At 40.7% G+C, this 13,676-nt stretch overlaps 2 protein-coding genes across 3 annotated transcripts in view; both read right to left on the bottom strand.

Moving 5' to 3' along the window:
• The window catches only part of LOC135210325 (poly [ADP-ribose] polymerase tankyrase-1-like), a 331,749-nt gene extending 331,243 nt beyond the window's left edge, over positions 1 to 506 (bottom strand). The window contains exon 1 of one of the 2 annotated variants that reach the window (XM_064243209.1): positions 202 to 506. The gene's annotated coding sequence lies outside the window, so the exon portion shown is untranslated. The remainder of the gene's footprint in view (positions 1 to 201) is intronic. The other variant, XM_064243210.1, reaches the window with a different exon arrangement.
• LOC135210327 (uncharacterized) overlaps positions 1 to 13,676 on the bottom strand; it is a 702,311-nt gene that overhangs the window by 655,383 nt on the left and 33,252 nt on the right.

The raw sequence follows: 13,676 nt of genomic DNA, 5'->3' as shown, positions 1-13,676 counted from the left end.
TGCATGGTACTAAAACATGTTATGAAAACTCCAAAAACCACACATTCAGAAACAAAGCTAACACAATAGATTATGAATAGTGAACAAAGACGCAACGGTTTAAAACTTTTCGCTCACAAAATAATTCACCACCGAGTGAGAACTGCCATGAGCCTCCAACTCTCAGACCGATCACTATTACCTTCCTATCATACGCTTTACCTTACAGATGCAATAGCCACGAGTCGATTTCAAGTCACAAGCAAATATAACAACGTACTAAGTCAAGACTCTTGGAGTAAGCGTTCGACGTGTCTCAACCTTCACGAGTCACGACTAACTCCGTCTGTTTAGGAATGAATGGCTTGCCTGGGACCCTGTTATAGATCAGCTGGTCACGTGGTCGTGGTGTGAGGTGGCAGGCAGCAGAAACGTTTTGTGTTCTGGTGGGTCCCTACCCCAACCACGCAATACCACTAGGCTACCACTCTCAATGCCATCAGAAATGATCAAAAGGCGGTGTGAAATCAAAGATGATGTGAAGCTTTCGTACTTCTATGAATGGTTTCCACGACCTTTAAGTCTTTGAGTGACGTAACTAAGGAGCCATCATCACTTATCACCTTCCTATCTTTCACGCAAACGCACACACGAGCGAGCACTCATATATGTATGTTACACGTATTCAGAGCCAACATATACGAAGTCCCTTCTTCGCCGTGTGTGTGTAATAGATGCAAACATATATGTATATGCGTGTAGAATACAGTTAGTTAGTTAGAGATATAGATGGGTAACTAACCATGTTGATAAGAAGGGTAATGTGATCCCTAGAGGACAGCTGCGCTTCTTGTATGATATTACAATGATTTTGCCACGTCTCCTAGCCAGTTTGGTATTGCTCCTGATACACACACACACACACACACACACACACACACACATATATATATTTATATATATATATAGATATAATTTATATCTATATATATATATATATAGATATTTATATATATATATATATATATTAATAGTAATAATATATATACATATATATATTCGGGGAAACAAATATATCATTTCCCCCAATATCTAATTAGTATACTTATGAATGTGAAGGTAGCTTATAACCACGGTCAAGATTACCTAGACCGTGAGCAAAAAATCTTCGTACGAGGTCGAGAGAGCAATGGTACTACCTATCTTATCAACAGCACATGTTCCGGTGAAGAATAAAACCATCACGCTATCTTACACTGTTCCCTACTATATATATATATATATATATATATATATATATATATATATATATATATATATATATATATCTTTAGTAGGTGCGCAAGTAGAACCTCTCTTCCTAGAAATGGTGCGAGCAGTCAGGAATAGTGTGTTGGCATCGTTTGTTTATGCCAAGTAAAAGACAACTGCCAAGAACGTTTCGTTGTCTCTGGCCCACAGAACGTTCTGTCCACTCTAAGTTCTTTAAAAGAAAACATCTGTTCACGGTTTCCCTGTATATGAAATGTATATTTTTAGTGCGTTATTTTTGTTCGATATGTGTATGTATATGCAAGCGAGATATTTAAACAAACCAGTCTATAATAAATTAGTCTAAATATCCCTATACGTAGCAGCATGAATATTAGTGTGTGTATATTATGTATATAACAGACAACATATTGGGTAATATAACCAACTGTCATGATGAGAATTATGGAGATACAATGAAGTGGCGAAAAATTTAGAGTAGATGAAAGCATGACATTAACTTAATGATTTGGCCATATTGAGCGAATGACGGATGAAGGAGAGTGAAGAATACGCGAAAAGGAAAATGTTTAAATGATATTACTCCACGAACTCTTGACTTATTTCTAATTCATAAGAAAAGTAACAGCCCAACAAATGTTTTCTCACAATTTCACTTAAATAATTGTATGAGATAATCCGAAAATTTTATTTGAGTTTCAATCACCTCGCTGTAATAAAAAATTATCTTGGGTCATCATGACATTAGTCTGAAAAGGTGGTAGGAGAAAATGAACATGACCGTATATATATATATATATATATATATATATATATATATATATATATATATATATATATATATATATATATATATATATTATATATGTGTGTGTGTGTGTGTGTGTGTGTCCCAGAACTATGGTAAGTATGATTGATTTCTTAAATTTTTCTCTTAGTAGTCCGGTTATTTTGTTTTTTGTTCGTATTGTCTTCGGCATAACAATCGCTTTCTAATTGTCACTACCTCAACATAACCTTACAATGTGGTTGACGCTGCTTTTTTAGCGTGGTTATTGTAACATTTCTGCTTTCAGTAAGGGCGTGGAGGAACAGTGACACACGCCTTATCCGCAAATTGAAAGATTTTAGCACGCACGTTACTATGTTTCGACCAGAGCACGGTCTAGACAAGGGTCTAGATACTATCTGGACCGTGGACCAGAGGAACTCATACGCTTTGTGCGCTAGTCATTGAGTTTACAGAAAACGAGCGTTGTGACGAAGGTAGTAATAGAAAACGAGCGAGAGCACAAAACAAGAAAATAACAGAAAAATGTTTCATTATTCTGGCTGGAGGCTTCCCAAAAATTACCTTCGACTTTAATCAAAGTCAAAAACTAAGCATTTCCGGAAATAATCATGGGCACCAAACAAACCTATAGCTACAGTGTAGTTTAGTGTAAACTTTAAAAAAACTAAAAATGTAAAAAAATATGAAGATATGCTAAATAAGATCAATTTTTTAAAGTGATTAAAATCGAATACATATTTTTTCTTTAATTTAAGAAATACAAGTAAATATAACGTTTATGGGAAACATCCTACAAATGATGTTAATGATATGCTATGGTTTTGCAGTATCGTTCAAACTCACTAATCATACTTAAGTAGTACCTATAGAGCGTAACACCAGAGCGTCTCAGCGTCGTAGTTGGTATGGTATTAGTGTTCCACCTCGGTGGTCGCCGGTTCGATTCTCGGCCATTCTGTTGAGGAGTGAGAGATGTGTATTTCTGGTGATAGAAGTTCACTCTCGACGTGGTTCGCAAGTCACGTAAAGCCGTTGGTCTTGTTGCTGAATAACCACAGGTTCCATGCAACGTAAAAGCACCATACAAACAAACAGAACGTAATACTGGTATTAGAATGAATGATAGTACTAGTGTTTCTGACCTGCTGTACGACAGGAGGAAACAGAAAAATGGTTTTATATAAATGATGCACTTTACACGGTACTCATTTAGCGTAATGATGTACAGTATTAACGTTTACTCGTGGTTATATTTATGCTGAGGTCACACATTCACATATCAATGCATGCACGCCCACGCATGAGCGGAAATTGGTAGTTGGCGACAGCTTACGTCAGTAAACCGTAAATGTAACGTAAAACACACGTAAAATCGTAGACGTACGGTGACGGGTCGTCCGGGCGCTAAGCTCCGCCCACTAGGTCGCCGTAGCCCACTCCAGTTTTGAAATGTTCAAAACAAGTTGTGGGTGGTCACGCCAAATGTCACCTGACGTAGCTCCAGGCATTGCACGTGGGAGCCACGGTGACTGCTGCGGGGTAAGCGCTAGGGTCACCAGCATCGTCCGCCGTGGTTGTTTTCTTTCCGCGGCGAAGCACGCGGGCCTCCTAATTATGCTGTAGCCTATGGCGAAACCGATTCACACATTTACAACCCTGTATGACATGGCAACGCTGTAGCGTGGTATAAAAGGTCAGGTCGGCGCCCTCAGGTCAGCTGTTGTTTCCGTCTCCCAAGACCAGCAGTTTCCTTCAAGCTCTCCACAGCGCCCTTCAAGATGCCGAACCTCCTAAAACGACCAAGGAAGGGACCATCAACGTCACATCTTGCAGGACCTTCTTTCAGCCCGGAAAAGACTCATACAGCCACTCCTACAACCACTCCTGCAGACATTCAGGACAGGGAAAATGTCAACTTCCACCTACAGGAGTCGGAGTTGGATGAGATTCTGACTGATGACAGCGACACGGAAACTCTCCATGAAGCTACCCCCATTGACGAGGGACAGAACGTTCCCTTGTCGAAGATATTTATTTCTTCTGAACAGCAGTCTTACAATAATGGTGTAACAAATAATGTAAATATCTGAGAGGAATTCTTATATACATCTAAAAAATATTATCTTGAATAGGTAGAATTCCTATTTATTTCCAAGAATGTTTGATAAGTTATTAGATGTTATTCTATATCGCTTAAATATAAATCGCCCATAGTCAACAGTTTTATATGTCTAAGTGTATGTCTGAATGGTAAAATCGAAGCAAGAAAATTCTAGTGCTAGTCTTATATAGTAATTATCCTATGTTCATTTATTTGTGATGTTACATTAATTACATATTATATATATTACAGATGGCTACTATCAAAAAGTTACCATAAAACTAAAATAGATAAATTTGTAGGAAAACAACAAAGAGACGAGCTGTTAAAATGATTGTTTACGGAACGGCAAGCTCTGTTCACAGGCCCGCCCTTTTGTACCCTACGGCACCACAACGGGGGGCGTGGTCTTGACGTGAAGTTGACGTACATAGAACATTACAATATCGGCGTTAGTTTCAGGTAGACGTCCGACCTTGCTTTCTTTGCGCGCACATTTGCGGCGCAATTTACGGTGCTGGCTTTACGTCCGTTAGCCCGTGTCCTGTTTACCAGCTATTCAAGGTCATTTCACTGCGATGATGCCCACGATCCACATACATGGGCATACGCCGTCGTGATACGTGAATGTGTGACCCCAGCATAATAATTGTGCTGTAGCCTACGGGGAAACCGATTCGCACATTTACAACCCTGTAGGACATTGCAACGCTGTAGTGTGGTATAAAAGTTCCGATCGGCGCCAAGGGAAAGGCCCAGGCCAACAAGAAGTGTTGGCTTAATACACCAACAACAACAACCCTCAGGTCAGCTGTTGTTTCCGTCTCCCGAGACCAGCAGTTTCCTCCAAGTACTCTCCACAATGCCCTTCAAGATGCCGAACCTCCTAAAACGACCAAGGAAGGGACAATTAACGTCACATCTTGCAGCACCTTCTTTCGGCCCGGAGAAGACTCCTACAGCCACTCCCGCAGACACTTAAGTCGAGGAAATGTCATCTTCCACCTACAGGAGTCGGAGTTGGATGAGATACAGAGTGATGACAGCGACATGGAAGAAGTGGATATTGAACATATTCTACTTCCTCAAGCCCAACATCGTCCGTCAGAAGAAGCTCAAGATGTTGGGACTGCCAATGGTATGTATATTATAATGTCTGACTTAATTTTTCTTTATTTGTTGAAAGTATATGTACAATATTTTACAGTACATGCAAAATTCTACCAAAGTGAATTTACAACCTGGATTTTCAGAATGCAATATTTTACATTATCTCATACATGTTCCATCACTTTACAGTCTGCTCTGTTTACAGGTTGGCCATTTTGTACCCTACAGCCCCACAACGGTGGGCGTGGTAAACGACATGAAGTTGACGTACATAGAACATTACACTATTGGCGTGAGTTCCAGGTAGACGTCCGACCTTGCTTTCTTTGTGCGTACATTTGCGGCGCAATTTACGGTGCTGGCTTTACGTCCATTAGCCCATGTCCTGTTTACCAGCTGTTCAAGGTCATTTCACCGTGATGATGCCCACGATCCACATACTTGGGTATACTCCGTCGTGATACATGAATGTGTGACCCCAGCGTTATACAGAGCGGGTTTCGTTTTTCAACTATACTTAAACTGTTACCATTGAATTTCGTGGTTATTGTACTGGTATATAGTAACCTTTTTGCTTCCCATTAAGCAGAAGAAGAATTTTGTAATGACTTCGAAGGTCAAAATACAATGGTTAGGAATTCCAGTCGAGAAGAAGACAGTGTGGCTGAAATAAGAACGTGTTTGTGGAACAAGAGTATGTATTTTGTTGAAGTGATTTGAGTTGCGATGAACTTCAGGGGTGCAGGAAAGAAGTGTGCCAGTCGGAAGCAAAATTTTTATATATATATATATATATATATATATATATATATATATATATATATATATATATATATATATATACAGATGTGTGGATTATTGGGACTACCCATGTAAAGACCTTCTTTACTCATTAATCACAATCATGATCATTTCATCTAGCAAAGCAGCAAGAAACACATATATATTTGTGTGTAGAATTTCCTGGCCTTGTCGCCTATATGTAATTCATCAATGTATGTCCATTATGTCTTTTGCTAGTGTTATTTCATTAACTGCTAAGAAACACAAATTCTCCTCTGTCTGTGTGTGGATAGCGAGAGACAGGGTCGGGCACTCCGTTTCCTTCCACACACTGCTATGTAGTATACCTTGTGCCCAGGTAATAAATCGGTTAGTGCTCAGTTCTGTCTCATTCCGACCTCAAAGGTGGTGACCTGAGGAGTGACAGTAAACAGTGGTTTTGGCTTCGCCATTAACGGATTGACTACAGCTGCGCCTACCTTCAGAAGCCTTTTACAAAACCATATGGAGACAAGGTATGTTCTGGCGTGTTTGAATGGTTTGGTCCAGCCATTTACGATTCACGTCGACCGTATTCAGAAAGTCATTAACGGAACCACACTGAGTATAGTTTTTTACTTCTGACAAACTCCGAACACCATTAACGGACTAAAAATGGCACTTGATTCGTGTTTTGGTGGGAGAGTCGAAATGCCAGACACCGAACTTGAAAGTCAATCTGAGGACTCACAGATCCTCTGCATCCTCCTCTCACCTTCAAAACCTGCGATATCTCGGGCAATAAAACTGTCGCCATTTCCATGGCAAAATACAGTGTCATGGTTCCTGTAGACAAACAAACACTTCCGTGTAGCCAAGGTCACCATGACGACTCTGCCAGAGGAAGTATTCAATAAAATCACCCCGTGGCAAGACGCACAGACAGAAAAAACCAAACACGAAGGCCTCTGCAAAAAGCTCATCGAGATATACTCCATGTCTTTTCCAGAGAAAGCCCAACTTGCCCTGGATCTGATGAACCAGCCCCTGAGGGACACGTCGCCCAAGGACACCTGGGACGAACTACAAGGTCTCCTGATGCTGCTAGACTGTGACGAAAATGGAAAAAGAAGGGAGATCAGTCTGCTGTGAGAAATATTCCTGCAGCGCCTTCCACAGGAGGTGAGGGCGCAAATTATGGAGGCGGACGCACTTCCAATGGAAAAATTGGTGAGCATTGCACATAAACTCCACAACGCCACCAAGGCCTCCAAACACACCACAGCACCAGCAGCCTGCAGCCTGATAGAAGAGAAGGTCGCAGAGGGGGACACACACGCAATATACTACAGAAAAAACGTGCTGCCACAGCAGCAGAGGACGTGGACGAATCCAGCCTGGTGTTATTTCCATGACGATTTGGAAAAACCGCCAGAAACTACAGAGATCCCTGTGCGTTCCCCAAAAAATTTAGAGGGCGGCCACCCATAACAGCAGTAACTGCAAATAACAGGGAATCCCAACCAGTGTGAGTCTTCATCCATGACACGATCTCAGTGCAGTGTATACCGGTAGACACGGGAGCCATGCAGTCGGTCTTTCTGCCATTGAGGGAGGACCGCAATCGCCCACCCAACACCACGGCTGCACTAGTAGCCACAAACGGAAGCCCCATCCACTGCTATGGAACTCAGACCCACAGAATATCCATCCTGGGTCATAAATATGAGTGGCCCTTCGTCATCACAGACGTCAGGTTCCCCCTGCTGGATGCCAATTTTCTCGCCCAACATGGTCTGCTGGCGGATGTCAGCCAAAAGCGCTTTCTAGACACTGGAACCTGCCGCTCCCACCTGCTCGCCACCGGGCCGGGAATGCCCACTGTATGTGCTGCCACGTCATCCAAATACAGCACCCTCCTCCACAAATTTCCATGCTTCACAAGCCAGAACTACGACAGGTACCAGAAACACAGGCCAAGCACGGCATTTACCAACATCACCACCACGGCCCCGCCAACATACGTCAAATTTCGTTGCCTGCCACCCAGCAAGCTCCAGGATGCTAAACAAGCATTCACAGAAATGGAAAGGATAGGTATTTGCAAAAAAGAACCAAGCCCATGGGCGTCCCCCCTCCACATGGTGAAGAAGCCAGATGGTTCCTGGAGGCCCTGTGGGGACTACTGTCAACTAAACCTGGTAACAATGCCTGATCACTACCCCCTGCCACACATGCAGGACCTGACAGGAGCCCTACACGGCGCTAAAATCTTTACTAAAATGCATCTGCTCAAAACTTATTTTCAGCTGCTGGATACCTCCTAACAGCCATAGACCATTATACAAGATGGCTGGAAGCAACCCCGATGGCAGAAGCATCGACGAGCGCCTGCGCAGAAGTCCTACTATCAAGCTGGATAAGCCGTTTTGGTGTGCCAGACGACATAACTACAGACAGGGGCTCAGCATTCCTCTCAGAACTCTGGGTATCTCTTGCATGCCTGATGGGGACAACACTCCACAGTACGATGGCATACAACCCCACGGCCAACGCAATGGTGGAAAGGGCCCATTATTCATTAAAAGCAGCACTGATGGCATGGTGTACCGACAAAAATTGGAAGGTGCAGTTGCCCTGGGTCCTGCTAGATCTCCAAACAGCATCAAAAGCAAACGGCGAAGATCTCCTGCAGAAAAATTCTACGGAGAAGCACTAACAGCACCAGGGGCATTCTTCCCTACGGAAGCAGACGACCGAGATACACCCCTCAGAAGACTGAGGGAACCAAAGGAGTTTGTGCCCTGCTGGAAGACTTTCACGGACAGGAAACATAACTACAGACCAAAAGGCCTGGGAACCTGCACACACGTCTTCCTGAGGGACAACGCCCACCGCCCAACCCTGACCAGACCATACAGAGGCCCATACTGTGTTATCACAAGAAATTCCAAAGCCTACCTTATCAACATCCACAGGCAGGAAAACTAGGTATCTGTCGACAGGTAAAAGCCAGCCTTCGTGATGGATAATGAAACCCAGGAGGAAACCAATAGCCATCCGAGAATTCCTCCACTAGACAAGACCTCAAGCGAAGAAATCGACTTCCTGAGACGAGGTCTAGGTCGTCCCAAGGGCCGTACGTAGGACGACCCCACAACCACAAATATCAAGAACTCAAGGATGGCTCCTGATACCAACAAGATATTGTGATTAACATTGTACAAATCTTCCATTTATTCATTATCAATTATTTATAATTGTCTTGGGAGGAGTACTTGTAAAGACCTTCTTTACCCTTTAATCACATGTATATATTTGTATGTAGAATTTCCTGGCCTTATCGCTGATTATAATTCATCAATTTATGTCCATTATGTCTTTTGCTATTGTTATTTCAATAAATGCCAAAAAACAAATTCTCCTGTCTGTGAGCGGGTAGCGAGAGGCGGGGTCGGGCACTCCGTTCCCGTCCGCACAATGCTATGTATACCTCGTGCCCAGGTAATAAATCAGTTAACACTCACTTCTGTCTCATTCCGATAAAAGCCATGGATGAATATGCAAGATGACGAAAACCAAAAGCACAATAACACGAGGAGCAAGGCAGTTGAAACAACACAAAATACAAGACGAACGAAGCGAAGGGAGCTCATGGTGTGTTTAGGAGGTGCCTGATAAATATTTATTCGTCCTTAAAAGCTGCCAAGGAGTCCTCGGTGCTTGGAGGACAGGAAGAGTCGCGGTTCGGGAAATTGCTCCTTACGTTTAGAGGTCTTAAGGTTTAATCTGTGGCGCTCTTCAGTATGTTGTTTTTGTTTAGATGAATCTAAACAGGAAATATCAAAACGTTACTCCTGATACGTTACATCAAAAATAAGCAAACGTACGTTTGTGTCTCATGCTTCGAAGATCGTTTCATATGTCAGTGATATAAATAACGCATAGGTATAGACTAAGAAATGTGGAAGCTTAGAAATAGACTTTGCGCGAGTGCTAGTTCGAAGAATAATGGGTATGTTCTGTAATTCTCTCTCTCTCTCTCATAATTACCATATGCAATACAATATACGAGTATATCCGAGTCCCGATGCGCACTTGCTTCTTACTGTTGCTACAAGACATTGTGAGCGAATATTTATATAAAATCAGATAAAAATAATATTCTCTTGTCACTTATAACCTCAAACCTTTTAGGGACGGGTTTCCCTACTCAAATATTGTGCTTTCATTCTGCAATTTTTATTCGTTTCTTTGAAGTAGTAAATTTTAGATTTTTTTTTTATTTTATTTTTTTTTTTTTTATCTGCAATGCCATCAATTGGTGCTGTGACGCCAAATGCTCATAATATTACTTAAGGCACTTAATTTTTCTATTTTAATTCGCAACAATGACTTTTTTTTAATCTTTGGCTCCCTAAGTTTTTTTTTTTCTATCTTTTTTTCTAAGACCTTTACGCGGAATTCGAACATTGTTTGTCTCTTATAACATTATCTCCACGTTTCCAGTATAAATATATAAATATACAGTATATAAAATGAAGGTTGCCCATATATTTTTTTAACCCGTAGATGCATGGTGGGGGTCAAATTAACCCTAGATGATGTAAAATCATTGCTATTTTATATTTGAGATACAGTGGTAAATTCTCTTTTCGTGGCTCTTCATAAACAAAATGTTTTCTTTCATCTAATGCCTTTTTTCATGAGCCTGTCATTAAGACATTTCTTTTTTAATTAATCAATTTGGCATTGCTGCATGACAGGGGTCATTTTGACCCCAGTCATTTCAAATGCAGATTAATATTTTTTGTATTGATTTTTATAGCACCAAAATAATGTTAGATGGTTGGCTCATAATATGCAACATCTTAATGATAATATATATAACAAATAAGAAAGTTTTTTTAAAAATATATACTTTTTATGATATAAAAATCTTAAAGAATAGTTTGACAACAATGGTGGTCTTGGCTTCCATTTATTGTTTGTTACTTATTACATTTAGTTATTACTAAAACTAGTTACATTACGTTGGTACTTGAAGAACTTCAAGCTTATATAGCTTGTGCATTCTAAGAGGAATCTACAAAAGCAAAAATCAAGCTGTTATGCAATTACGGAACCCTTCAATTGGACCTCCTATATTTTCGGAAGCTATGTCAATTTTAGGGGAAACGAGTGCAACGGAATATGATTTAATTTAGTCATTGTAATATAAACAATACGTTTTCTATGAAAAATCTGTTTCTATTATCATAGAAAATGTAAATAATAATGCGTGTAACCAGAAACAAGCAAACCTTCGAAGTTTTTAAATATAACACGGAAAAGACCTTAAACGTGCATAAAAGACCAATGTGCAATGAAAATTTTAAAAGGATAATATAAGTTCCTTATAAGATTTAACGAGAATTTTTTCACCATGAAAGTTTTAAAAGGATCATACAAGTTTATTATAAGATTTAACGAATTTTTTTTTCACAATGAAAGTTTTAAAAGGATAATAAAGTTTTTTTTATAAAATTTAACGGATTTTTTTTCACAATGAAAGTTTTAAAAGGACAATACAAGCTCATCATAAGATTTAACGAGAATTGTTTTTTAATGATTTTTAAAAGGATTATAGACTTCCTTATGAGATTTAAAGATGTTTTTGCATTAAGGGTACGAAAATTGGTCACCTGTTGTGTGATTTCAAGGCAATGTTGATCTTAAATCGTATAAGAGAGTTGTGTATTATTTTTTTCTTTTTTTAGTTTTTATTGCTAAGAAATTCTCGTTAAATCTTAACTCCTTTAGAAACACTTGGCTCCTCTGAGCATACGAGACAAAGATAAAAAAAAAAAATCTACTACATTTTGCATTTTCACGACCCAGATAAACGTATCGAAGAAGTGAAATATAGCACATTTAGAAAGAATAATTACTTTCCATTCTTCTAATTATCCCATTTTCATACAATGGAATTCCATAGGCGATCACTACAGTTCAGTCATAAATATTTTTTTATTTGCCGCGGTATATTAGTCCTGGTTATTCGTAACAGATTTTTGTTAAGACGAAGAATGCTATATTGATTCTTAAGAGTATTGTCTTTATCAGTACATTTATTGTATGTCTTTGTGCTGAATACAAACGGCGGACTCTCCTCATTATGAGGGAGTACATTCTGCAATTCGCTTCCGAATATGAATGGACAATTGTTCGTGAACGAAGCGTTGTAGCTCCAGTAATCGAAGTTTAGTGAGTACTTAATTACGACCTCTTCAAGCGAAGCATTATTATCTCGGTTACTCAGAGGTAACATTAGTGCTCTATTACTTCACAAAACGTGATTTATTGTCTCATTTTCACTTACAATTGAAATACGTGAACAAATTAAGGAAATATTATTGTTTTATTATTATTATTATTGAGTTCACTGCCACAAGCCTTTTTGTTTATGAAAACTTGATTAACTGACTACGATTTAGACGTATGCCACTGGTAACGCAAGAAATGAGTCAAAGGAGGAGAAAAAAATTTCCTAACTTGATCAAAGCATCTAAGTCAAGAAACCAGTTGCCCAACCATATTATGTAGTATCTTCAGTCCAAGGTTCTGTACCATTTTTTGTGTATATTTCTGTCTGTGAACAAACACAAATGCATGAAACTTAATCCCCGTTTTGACTTGTCAAAGGTCAGAAGCTACATTGCAGCTCGCACGAGCCCTTGTAGCAAGCTACAAACTTGGAATTCGTACCTCCCCTCACATTGGTGACCCCGGAGAGATGCCCGTCCAAGCCAGCAGCAATGATCCTACCCTCTTCAACGAGAACCTCGTAGCCACCTACATACGCCTATACCACCCTACATGCCCAACAACCCAGCAGCCTGGTTCTTCAAGGCGAAAATGATTTTCCACACAATATCACCTCGGCGACGTGCAGAAAAGATGCCGTCTTCAAATTTCTGCCAGACGACGTCTTCAAGCAGATAGCAGGATAGATCGAAGAACTAGATGCCCCCCATCACCTACGACATACTGAAGAATCAGCTAAAGTCATTCTTCAGTATGCACCAGCACAGGAAGCCAAGAAGTTCCTCGACCACGTGGGGGCACCAATAGGAGAGGAGCTATCGTCGCACGTGTACAAACAACTGCGATGGCTAATCACGTTAGACGCATTTTGTGGCCAACCCGAGTCATCCTTGGACCTCGTGACGGAGGTGCTCCTCACAAAACTACACTGCATGACAGTAGCGGCAATGCCCAAAGGCTCCTCCATGCCCAGAAAAGAGTTCCTGATCATGGTCGATGAATTATATATGGACCACACAGCAGCGGACCCCTCACAGCCACCAGCACCACCACCACTACCATCACCGCGTCAGACCGAACAGACAACAGACACGGAACCAGTGCAACTCGTGTAGTGCACTGTAGACATCACTAAAGGGTGCTTGCAGCGTCCCATCGGCTCCTGGCTGAACCCACATTTTAGTTTCTTAACCTTCTTTCCCACTGCCTTTTTCCAGCCTTGCTGCCCAATCACTCTAGCTCCCTCATTTCACTGTCGAAGGCCTTGTCCCCATTAGCAGGCCCTTTCCGACGGGCAAACACTGTTCCCATAACCCGATCCATTATACTGACCAACTAATTATGAAGCATAGT

This window comes from Macrobrachium nipponense, chromosome 39 (assembly GCF_015104395.2).
Source record: "Macrobrachium nipponense isolate FS-2020 chromosome 39, ASM1510439v2, whole genome shotgun sequence".
Lineage (NCBI taxonomy): Eukaryota > Metazoa > Arthropoda > Malacostraca > Decapoda > Palaemonidae > Macrobrachium > Macrobrachium nipponense.
The sequence above is the reverse complement of the archived record's forward strand: the minus strand, read 5'-3'. Positions and strand labels throughout refer to the sequence as shown.